General features: G+C 38.3%; 1 non-coding gene across 1 annotated transcript; it reads right to left on the reverse strand.

Annotated features, from left to right (window-relative positions):
• Positions 1-2,348: 2,348 nt before the first annotated feature.
• LOC116587371 lies at positions 2,349-2,455 on the reverse strand. Its single transcript, XR_004284395.1, has one exon. It is a non-coding gene; the product is annotated as a U6 spliceosomal RNA (small nuclear RNA).
• Positions 2,456-12,533: the final 10,078 nt, after the last annotated feature.

The following is a 12,533-nucleotide window of genomic DNA, read 5'->3' on the forward strand; positions in this document are numbered from 1 at the left end:
TCTGTATTACTCATCTGTTTCTCTTTTCTTTCACCAACACCTCGTTGCCTTGATTACTATAACTTTATAGCAAATTTTAACATCAGGTATCATGGGTTCTCCAACTTTGTTGTTGTTGTTGTTTTTAAACAGTTTTTTTTCCTTCTCTTTTTTCCCCTCTCGTTTTCCTGTTATGTGTTAGCACTCACCAAATAAAGGTTTGGCACTGGAGTTTTTGCCTCATGTTTTGCTTTCTGAAAGAGCATAAAAATGAATTTATGCTCCATGCCCCTAAATTCATATGTTGAAGCCCCAACCCCCAGTATAGATGTATTTGGAGACAGGGCCTCTCAGGAAGTAACTAGAGTTGAGTGAGGTCACAAGAGTGGGTCAGTAATCTGGTAGGATTAGTGTTTTCATAAGAAGAGACAACAGAGAGCTCTGTCTCTGTCTCTGTTTCTATGCCTTCCTCTTTTTCTCTATTTGTGCACACTCTGAGGAAAAGCCAAGTGAAGACATAGTAAGAAGGCAAACACCTATGAACCAGGATAGGAGGTCTCACCAAAAACTGACCCTGGCAGCTTCTTAATCTTGGTCTTCTAGCTTCCAGAATTGTGAGCGAATAAATATCTGTTGTTTAAGCCACCCAGCTTGATATTTTGCTATGGCAGCCCAAACAGACTAAGATACCCAGAATAAGACAATGAGGAACTTTCGTAAAGATCAAATAGCTGGGTTTTGTTTTTTAAATCCAAACTAGTGATCCTTGTCTTTCAACTGATGAGATAGCTCATTTAAAGTTAGTCTATTGCTGACAGTTTTCATATTTATCACTTTATGACTTCTCTCTCACATATTTTTCTTTTTTTTTCTTCTTCCAAAACAAGCATTGGAATGACTAGTTTCCATAATTCTTTTGTTCCTTTCAGTTAGGAAATTATACATTTAATCTTTATGGTTTTATGGTCTATCCATTTATTTAAAAAATGCATGCCCATCTGAACAAAGTACAAGTGCATAAAAAATTTTACCACATTTCCAAATGTTACCGGTTTAGAAACTGGTAAAGTTTAGAATGTTAACTATGATTACCCACTCCTTTCTTATATGTCACTTTTCTCAAAATTTTAGTCCAACTTGATTTTTATGAATACATTCTTCATAATTATTTTCATTTTTCATATTATTAACATGTGTTTAGGTTTATCCTATGTTTGCCAATTGTTTTGCCCACTATTGCTTTTGGAAATCCTCTTCTTCCTTCTGGGTTCGATTTTCTTCTGAGGTAAATCCTTGAATAACTGCTTTAGTGAGAATATGTGGGTGGTAGTGCCTCTGTGTCTTCTTGTGTGTCTAAAATTGTCCTTACTATACTTCTACCTCTGATCGATAGTTCAGTTTATAATTCTTGGTTGACAGTTATTTTTTCTTGGCAACAAGAAAATATTATTCAATTGTACCCTGGCCTCTACTGTTGCCATGACAAATCTTGCCAGTAGTTTTTTTTCTTTATTTATTTTACTTGAAACATTTTGTTGTTGGACCTAAAGATACATTTTTCACCATTTGTAAAATTCTCACCCATCTTTATTTTACTATTTGACTCTTCATCATTCTTTTTCTTTATCCGCTTAAACTCAGTGGACATATAATTGGATCTTCTCATTAATTCCCTCATGACACTGAATCTTCCTTTCAGGGTTTTAATTTCTTTACCTTTCTCACTTACATTTTGTCTTCATTTCTTCAGACCTATGTTCTGGTTCAGTATTTTTTTTACTTCAGCTGTTTCTAATATGTTTCACAAGTTTATTGCTTAATTTTAAAAGTTATATTTCATTTGCTTTAATCTTTTTTTGTTGTTTATTGTGTATTTTTATAATTGATTATTTTTATAACTTTAATTATTTGAACACAATTAGTTTATATTGTCTTAAAATGTGCTATCATATGAAAAGATTATCTTCTTTTTTTTTTAATTTTATGTTTTTAAGATTATCTTCTAATGTGACCTGTTTGTATCTTTCATTCCTCCCACACTCTGGATTATTTTCTTGTGAAAGAGCTCAGTGTGAGAGATACTTCATCTACGGGAGTCATGGACACATATGCTGTGGAGTGGTGTTGTCTCCACATGTAAGAAGAACCCCAGAATTATCATTGGTACAGGAGCACAATGATGTTAATTTCTCAGTTTGGGGACTCCTAAACCTTGAGGACTTTGAAGTAGTAGAAATTTAAACCCCACAATTGTGCATGGAAGACCCAAAGTACAACTCTCCAGGAATTTAGGCAGAGATAGATAAACTTCCTGTTGACTTCCTGCGTCACTGGTCACAGTTCATTCAATCTTTTTTTTTTTTTTTTTTTTTTTAATGGAACACTTCACAAATTTGCCTGTCATCCTTGTGCTGGGGCCATGCTAATCTTCTCTGTATCATTCCAGTTTTAGTATATGTACTGCCGAAGTAAGTACTCAGTCCTGTATTTTACTAAGGTATAGACCTTCTAGGTTTCCAGCTCTGCCCTCATGGGCTTGCAGACTTTATTCTGTTCTCCTGAGCATCTTAAAATTAAAGCTCTTAGGTACTTAAAATTAAAGTACTTAGGTACTTCACACAAATCCCGATCTCTCTCACACACACCCACCCAGGATTAACCAACAAGAAGAACCTCATCTGTGCCTCCTGGGATTATGCCCTGCTTCCCAGATTACCTGGCATGTGGGCATTTTTCTTACTATTCCTGATATTTCAACCATACATTTTTGAACCATGTTATATTTTATGTGCTTGGGGAAGGGATTCAGGTGATTGAAGTCACATTATTTATGGAACAGGAAGCACCGAAACTCAAGTTTGCATGAATATAGAGAAACCACACCCCAATTTGGGGCTCAAATTAAGATGTGGAATACCTTAATTATATTTTATGTTCACTAGCTGTATCATATGCCAATTAGAACTCATTGCTTTTTGCCCGGAGGCTGTGAGATGGGATGGAGTTTCACAGCTGTTCAAACCTCCTTTAAAGAAGCAGGAATATATTAATGACACGTGAAGGAAGAGACTGGCAAGAAAAGACTCTTCCTGAGTTGATAACACACGGATGAAGTATCTGTCTCTTCATTAGTTTATAAGCATCTTTAGGAGAGGGAAAGTGATATATTTATCTCATCATCTGTGCAAGGGAGAATTGAACTTGTTGCATGGCAGGTGCTAAACAACTTTGGAAACAATAAAGGAAGGAGAGGGTGAAGATGGGAGAAATAAAGGAAAAAATAAAGAAAGAAGGAAGGAAAGGGAGGAAGGGAGGAAGGAAGGGAAAAACGAGGCAGCTCCTATCCATCATTATAATACCCATAGAGAAAAAGAAAAGCTAGCCCACTTCCAGAAACTGGGTATTTGGAGCATAAATATAGGTGCCCTTGAGAATGACTCCACATTCTTAAAGTCCAAGTCTTGCAGAGATTATCAATATAATTAAAGATTTAGCTGCTTGCAGCAGCAATGACGTAAAACTCTTAAGCTACATGCCTGAACTAGAGGAATTTGTGTTTTCAGTAGAGTACAATACTTCAACGCTTCCACAGTGCTGAGGAACATGCTGCCATGGCAGCAAATCTGAATACGCGGATGAGTAAAGACTTCTGAGCTGCACCTCTGTTTGGAGAGTTCTATGTCTGCCTTTCTTAATGACCTAAACTTTGTTTTCATCCCAATAAATTTTTACAAATTTTCACATCTTTTCTTTTGGCAAAAACTAAGTTTCAGAAACAGGTAAAATGGTAGAAAGCTCTCATTTTTCACCCTACTATTGCAGAGACCGTCAACTGTATAAATGCTTCCTTTCAAAGGTGAGGAGGTTTTATGACTGAATAGTAGTTTCAAAAACCTCTTTCCAACTGAGGGGGAAATGTTCTTTGCTTGGACATTAAGACACATTAGCCACATCCAAATGAAATAATAAGTGTGAAAGCACGCTGAGAAACAAGTAGCCTATAGAGTCAGTACTGTGTTAATGTGGCGAGCATTACACTCTGTGCTAGGAAATGGGACACAGAGAGAAGCATAGGCAGAAACTTGTGTGGCGTATAAAAGTAATAATCTACTCCACTCAGACTGTTCACTCTATATCTTAGTCCAGGCAAACAAAATACCACAGACTTCATGGTTTATCAACAATGAAAATTTATTTCCAATAGTTCTGGAGGCTGAGAAGTCTAAACTCAAGGCTCCAGCAGATTTGATATTGGTGAGAGTCCGTTTCCTTTTTCTACACCATCTTCATGCCCTGTCCTCATGTGGCAAAAAGGAGGCAGGAAGCTTTTTGGAAACTCGTTTTATAAGGGCACTGTGCCCCTTCATGATCTAATCACTTCTCAAAGACTGCATCTACAAACACCATTGTTACTGAGGACTGGGTTTCAACATATGCATTTTGGGAGGGCACAGACCTTTAGGCTGTAGCACTGTTAAACATGCAAATCCCTGCCCCAGAGGTTCAATGTGGGTGACTTATAACAGTAAAAAAACAAAGGTTCTGAGAAGACTCCTAACAAGGAAAGGCTAGTGTCACTGACCTGAGTGCACTTGATTCTCAATCGCTTGATTCCTTTTGGGGATGAGGGTGGCCACTTGGTCACAGGATTTGAGTTGCTCTTGATGTCACTTCCTTTATTTTTTTTTTCTTTTAAAGATTTTATTTATTTATTTGACAGGTAGAGATCACAAGTAGGCAGAGAGGCAGGCAGAGAGAGAGAGAAGAGGAAGCAGGCTCCCTGCTGAACAGAGAGCCCAATGTGGGGCTTGATCCCAGGACCCTGGATCATGACCTGAGCCAAAGGCAGAGGCTTTAACCCACTGAGCCACCCAGGCACCCTTTCCTTTAATGTTTTTAACATAATTTTTAAAACAGCTTTATTGGTTCCCCATCAAGGTAGCACTGTTTCTTGAAGCATGATCCATAAACCTCTGGAATCTAGTGATTCCAGGAAACAGAGTCAGTTCTGCAGTTTAGAAGTTAAAGCAGTGATAATAATATACTAGTAATGTCATACCACAAAATGTGTACAAGCTTTTATAGTTGCTAGCAAACATTTTGCTTCACATTTGGCTAAGATCGCTGAATCATTTCTCAGCTTATATGGAAAATATATGAAGAAAAACTAATCAACATACTATTATGCCAATATTAAAAAGGCATGTTATCAGAAGAGGACATTTTAAAAAGCATTAACAAATAGTTAAAAATGATTCATGAGGGGCTGTAGCAACATTTTTCTATATATGTCTCCAGAGCCACAGGAAACAAAGGAAAAAATAAACTGTTGGGACCATATCAAAATGAAAAGCTTCTTCACAATCAAGGAAACAATCAATAAAACTAAATGGTAACCTACAGAATGATAGAAGGTATATGCAAATGACATATCTGATAAAGGGTTAGCATCCAAAATATATAAAGAGCTGATAAAACTCAACACCTCAACAATGAATAATCCAATTTAAAAATGGGCAGAAGACATGAACAGACGTTTCCCCAGAGAAGGCATACAGATGTCCATCAGACACATAAAAAGATGCTCAACATCACTGATCATCAGTGAAATGCAAATAAAAACTATGAGACATCATCTCACACCTGTCAGAATGGCTAAAATCAATACCAAGAAATAACTGGTGTTGGTGAGGATGCAGAGAAAAAGCAACGCTGTGCATTGTTGGTGGGGAAGCAAACTGGTACAGCTACTATGGAAAACAGTATGGACACTCCTCCAAAAAGTTAAAAATAGACCAACCTTATGACCCAGCAATTGCACTACTGGGTATTTACCCCAAAATTATAGAAATACTAATTCAAAAGGATATCTGCATCCCAATGTTTATAGCAGCATTATCTACAACCATCACATTATGGAAACAGCCCAAGTGTCCATCAAGTGATGAATGGGTAAGGAAGATGGGGTGTGTGTACAGACACAGACACAAACACACACACACACACGCACGCACACACACACACCTACACCCCTACACACAGTGGGATATTATTCAATGATAAAAAAAAAAAAGTGAAATCTTGCCATTTGCAACAACATGGATGGCGCTAGAGAGTATTATGTTAAGAGAAATAAGTGAGAGAAAGACAAATACCTCAGGATTTTATTCACATGTGGGATTTAAAAAACAAAGTAAATGAGCACATAAAGAAAGAGAGAGAAACCAAGAAACACTCTCAATAATAGAGCACTAATGGGTACTGGAGGGGAGGTGGGAGGGGGGAATGAGTGAAATAGGGCTGGAATTAAAGTGGCACTTGTCATCATGAGCACTGGGTGATATATGGAATTGTTGAATCACTATATTGTATACCTGAAACTAATATAATGTTGTATGTTAACTAACTGGAATTAAAAACTCAATTTAAAAATAAAATATAAAAAATACAAATAAATAAATTAACATGTTCATCTTAAAAAGATGATTCATGAGGTAGGTGTGTTGGGATCAGGATCAAAAGGCATCATTTATATATGCTGCTGTGGACTTTAAAGGAGACTGCTAGAACTCCACTGTTTGTAAAGTGAACGGATAGCAGAATATTTTCTTTTCTTTTTTTTTTTTTAAATTTTATTTATTTGGGAGAAAGAGAGAGCATGAGCAGGGGGGAGGGTCAGAGGGAGAGAGAGAAGCAGACTCCCCACTGAGCAGGGAGCATAACACGGGACTCAATCCCAGGACCCTGAGATCATGACCTGAGCCGAAGGCTGACAATTAACTGACTGAGCCACCCAGGTGCCCCCAGAATAGTTTCTCATCATGATCTAATATTTAAGAAAATGAGGAAACCTGATTTAATTATGTCCTGGCCTATAAGCATACATCTGTTTTTGTCCAATGAACAGAAAAAAAAAAAAGGCAGCAAGCATGAAAATCTTTCTATTTTCCATTAAAATATAGGACACTTACTATGACCCCTGCTACAAATATTCCAACTCAGTATCCTGTGACAATATTCTTCAGGCTTGAGAAGATAGCTTATGAGCACTGAGTTTTAAACCGTTAACTTACTGCACTACATGAATCCACAGACCGTGAAAGGTTTGTAGGCGCGTTTAACAGATATCTTGTGACTGAACGGGGTCAGACCACAATGAAGGCTATGCTCCTCTAATGAAGCAAGTCTCATATGTCTACCAAAATGAACAGAAGCAGTGAAAGAAGCAGTGACTGGAGTGAAAAGAACATGGTAATGAAGTCTTTTTTTATCTTATACTGGAAAAGGATACACCAAATTTCTGTGGACAGCACCCCCTTTGCCGCTGGTTGTGACCCTTCTTCCTAATGCTTGGCAAAGGAAGACACCCAAGGGTCCTTTGCGGGGAGTTACTAGAAGATGAAAAGCAAATGTCATGCTAATCTCAAAACACCAACTTCTCTGCTTTGTTATTTTGAACTTAAAATTCAATGTATCTTCATGGAATTAAATGGTCGGTTACTTAAAGCTTGCTATGGGTTGAATTGTGCTCTCCCCAAAAGGCATATGCGGAAATCTTCATTCCTGGTACCTGAGAATAGCACCTTATTTGGAAATGGGGTCGTGACAGATATAATTAGTTAAATTAAAATGAGATCATCCTGGAGGAGGGCGGTTCCTAATCCAATAGGACTGATGTCCTTACGAAAAGGGGAAATCTGGACACAGGCATGCGCGCGCGCGCACGCACGCACACACACACACACACACACACACAAGGGAAGAATGTCATGTGATGAGGAAGGCAGACCTGCCGCAAACCAAGGAACGCAAGTGTCAGCTAACCACCAGAAGCTGGGAGAGGGCAATGGAACAGATTCTCTTCCCCAGCCCTCCGAAAGAACCAGCCCTGCCAACAGGCTGATCTCGGACTTGGAAGCCTCCACAACTGTGATACAAAATTCCGCTATTGAAGCCACCCAGTGTGTGGCACCTTCTTAGAGCATCCCTAGCAATGATTTGTATGTAGCAATGATCAATACAAAGCTTGAGGAGGCAGAAATGATATTTTCCATCCTGCATTAATAAAAGTGCAGCACAGTTGGTCCACGCTTCAGATTTCTGCCAGCACAAAACCTCACCTCATCAGAATCACCACAGGGAGGAAGAGCAAACAAGCCGGTGTGTGTATGCAAACGCATGCTCACTCTTCTGAAGAAACGGAAGGCACACTGCTTAATTGAAACATGTTTCCAAAGAGGCGGAAGAAGGGATATCGCATTTAAAACAAGCACTGACCCCCATTGCTAAGTAAATGCCTCACAACATTACTATAGGATCAGACCCGAAAATGAAGTCAGAATTGGGCAGTCGGGTTGAATGCTGTCTATTCAGCAGGATAGACAAAGAGAAAGAGTTGCATTTTGTAAGATAATTGGTTGGGGATGTGCAGCAGGCGTTTGAAAACCATGTCAGGACATTTTTGCATATCAGAAAACAATCTCATTAACACACTTCATGAGACACTTGTGTAGTCAAAGAATTTTAATTATCCTTGAGGCCTGGGACAAGGAGTACGCCACAAACCACTTCCGTGATAGAAAAAAAAAAAAAATCTTTGTATTGCCATCAGCAGTGTCAATCTCCTAATTTCATCATCATTAATATTTCATCACTGTTTCACTGGAATAATTACTACTTTGTACTATGAGTAAAAAAGATGTGCTTATGGAAATACGAGATATGAACAGCACACTTCCTTCATTCGACTGACAGAGTGGAATCTACTGAAACTGGGAACGAAGACAGGGTATGAAAGAAAAAATTACTGATTTCTTGTTTGTGGTTTTCAAATTTGTACAAAACCCAAAGGATAAAAAACAGCCCAAACAACAGTTAAGCTCCCCAAACTTGGTCTGGCGGTTTGGCTTCATGCCATTTGCACTGAATGAGACACTGGGTTCCACATAGATGACTGAGGAGTTTTTGAAATTACTGCTTCTAGTCTAACCCCAGATTCTTGATCGGCCCCACCTGCATGCCCACTCAGATGCACGCAGCTCCAGACTCCTTCTGAGCTATTAGGACAGAGGACAGAGCAGCCCACCCACCCAACCAGACCCTGACCAGCCTCACTTCCACAAGCTGTCTGTTAGAATGAACACAAAGGGGACTCACAGGGCCCCTGCTCCTTCACCCAACCCCTTTAGGAGCACTGCTCTGTCATTTTAATGGTAGACCTGCCAGCCACAAGCACTCTGTTGTGACAAGGTGGGGAGTATGCGGCTCATCCAGTATCTGATTGGCAGAACAGCCTTAGTACTTCATAATAGTGCTTAGAAATGCTACAGAACACTGTGTTTTCCACCTCAGTATAAAACACACTGAGTGTAGCCATGAGCCAGTCCACCCCAGAGCTCGGAGGCATCAAGATGATGCTTCCATTTCCCCAAGAAAGGTAGTCTTTCTCTTTACTCCAAACACTACAGAAGAGGCATTACAGCTAAAAGGAAATAAGAGAGATGTCAATGAAATGTGAAGAATTTAGGGCTCTCTCAAAAATAAGAATGGCTTGTCTTTCTAAGAGAATTCGGAGTCCCCTAGGGGAATTTTAAACAATGACAATATAGATTTATCATTCACCCTTTTTGGAATATCTAAATTCAGTGCACTTGGAAAGATCTCAAAGAAACCTCTAAGAATACATGGTGCCTCACGGTTTATGTCGGTCCTGTTCTTATGAAATCCTTGTGGATTTATGGAGAAAAAAATTAGTTTTTCCAAATCAATTATGAATATCTCCTATCCCACCTATGGGTGCTCTTCCTTTAGGTGTTTTTGCTGCTAATCCTCTTTAATCTCCTCTTTCTTCTCTGTGGTCTTGCAAAATTGCCTCTGCACTATACACACAGCTTAATACTTTCTGCCTTTGAACTTGCTATGTTCACATGCAGAGAGAGAGAGATCGAAGAACTTACCCCATCGCTGTACCCGTATCTTGTTTTGTTTGTATTGTTTATCTTGGTTGGTTGGTTTGTAAACTGAAGGAAGCATTTTCATGTTCATACATATACAGATATAGGGAGAAAGAAATAGTGTAATTAAATAAGGACTCACTAAGAAAGACACATTCACAGATAGATGGAAAAGTCAGCTTACTAAAGAAATAGAGCTATGTCAAGTGCAACTCCAAGCTTAGGTGGGGACTACAATGCCCTGATGAGCGGAAGTTAAGCTTAGAAATCCCTGCAAACCTCCTTCCCAATTAAAGTACAGATTTTGTTGTGTGATTCTGTGATTGGTTCAGCTTGACTAGAAGTGGAGAGATAGGGAAACGTCATCTCTGCTCTCATGTTTCTCCTCTTTATGAGTCTCAGTGATGACTAGGGCATGAATGAGAGCCAAGAGTCTTGGCCAACTGCAGACAATCTGGAAACTGTCTTGTTGCTACCCAGGTCTAGTTTTTAAATCATTTCACTCAATGGGCAAGGTTTGCTGAGTGTTCATAAAGGCAACCCTTTTCCATTCCAGCTGTGCCAGTAGCACTCATAATCACCATCTCCTTGATTCAAATGCCATTATTAAATCGTTCTTCTGCTGCATCATGAAAAATTCAGTGAACACGTATTACATGCCAGATATCATTCTAGATCTAGAGTTACAGCCATGAAACATCTGACAAATGTCCTTACCTTCATAAACTTAATTTGTAGTGAGACAAGATGGACATTAGACAAGTAAGTGGATGCTACAGGCAACCTGATAGTTGAAGCTGCTAAGGAGAAAAACAGAGCAGGAAGTGGAATGGGCTAATGGGAGGGCGAGTATGAAAGTTCAGGTGGGATGGGCAGGCAAGAATGGCTGAGAAAAAATATCTGAGCAAAGGTCTAAAGGAGTGGGGAGGACTAGATGTGGATATTTGCAGGAAGAGGATTCTAGACAGAGAGAACAATAAACACACAGGCTTGAACATGCACCAGATAGAATTCTTGTCAAAGTATGACATCTTCCTTGTTCTACCAAAATAAATATCACATAGAATAAAACTCTGCTCTAAAAAGAGTAGCCAGCAACACGTGAGTCCTGCACCGATACCTCAGTTTATTCCGCTCAGCCACAATGTGATGGTATAAAATGCATTGGGATTTGGTTTGGGTCCCATCCACTTTATGTAGCTTTCTGTTTACAAAAACACTTCGTCATTGGAAAGATGGAAACAAGACAAAAGTTTATCCAATAAAATGTGAAAGCTCCCCCATCCAACTTCCCCGTTCTAGTTCCCATCTACCTACTGATCTCATTCCTGAAGAAAACACTGTTAATTGTTTGACACACACTCATAAATCCTTTCTCTGTGTATTTACCTACATACATGATAAATGAAAACAGTTTTTTCATGAATGGACCTCAACAATGTGTGGAAGATACAACTGTGTTAATACAGAAAATTATCTACCTCTTTCTTTTCAATGTCAGTGTGGTATTCCATAGTATAAATTTGTTATAAATTACTTAAATTTCCCATTGATAGACTTAGAAAATTTTTTATTAATATTCTGTACTTAACTCATGGAGAATGTATGTGTTTTTCTAGAATAGACATCGAAAGTTTAAAGGAGAAGGATAAAGGAGGGTTTAAACACAAATTTTTGGTAACATGTTCATTGAAATTTAATTCATTTACTATAAAATTCACTCACTTAAAGTACACAAATCAGGGGCTTTAGTACATAGTGCAGTCATTACCACAATCAATTTTAGAACACTTTCAAAATCCTAAATACAAATCTCCTATCTTTGGCATTCACTCCTCAGCCCTCTCATCATTTTCAGAAGTAGAGACCCATTCATCTACCTCTGTTTCTATGAAATTGTCTATTCTGGACACTTCGTATAAATGGAATTATACAACTTGTGGTCTTTTGTATCTAGAATCGTTCACTTGGCATAATGTCTTCAAGGTGCATCCACATGGCTGCATGCATTATTACTTCATTGCTTTTTATGGCTGGATACTACTCTTTTGTATGGATATACTTGAGTGTACTTATCCTTTCATCATTTCTTGGGTATTTGGATTGTAATCTGAGTTCCTTAAGTTTTCTGTTTTCCTTGGTCAGTCTAGCTATGTCAACTTCATTGATCTTTTCAAAGAACCACCTTTTTATTTTGTTGATTTTCTCTATTGTATGTATATTCTCAGTGTCATTGATTTCCATTCTAATTCTTATTTCCTTCCATACACTGGTTTTGGGTTTAGCTTGCTCTTCTTCTTCCAGTGTCTTAAGGTGGGTGTTTAGGTTATTGATGTAGGTATTTATTCTCTTTAAATATAGGTATTTACAGCTAAAAATTTCCCTCCAACTACTTCTTTAGCTGCATCCCATAAATTTTTAAGTTATAATGTCTTTATTTTTATTCACTCAGTGTATTTTCTACTAATCTTTGTGATTCTTCATTGATTCATTAGTTATTTAGGAGTATGCTCTTTAACATCCACATCTTTATGACTTTCCCAAGTTCCTCTTTGTGTTTGGTTTCTAATTTTATCCTATTATAGTTGGGGGGGGTGTCAT

This window comes from Mustela erminea, chromosome 3, assembly GCF_009829155.1.
Source record: "Mustela erminea isolate mMusErm1 chromosome 3, mMusErm1.Pri, whole genome shotgun sequence".
NCBI lineage: Eukaryota > Metazoa > Chordata > Mammalia > Carnivora > Mustelidae > Mustela > Mustela erminea.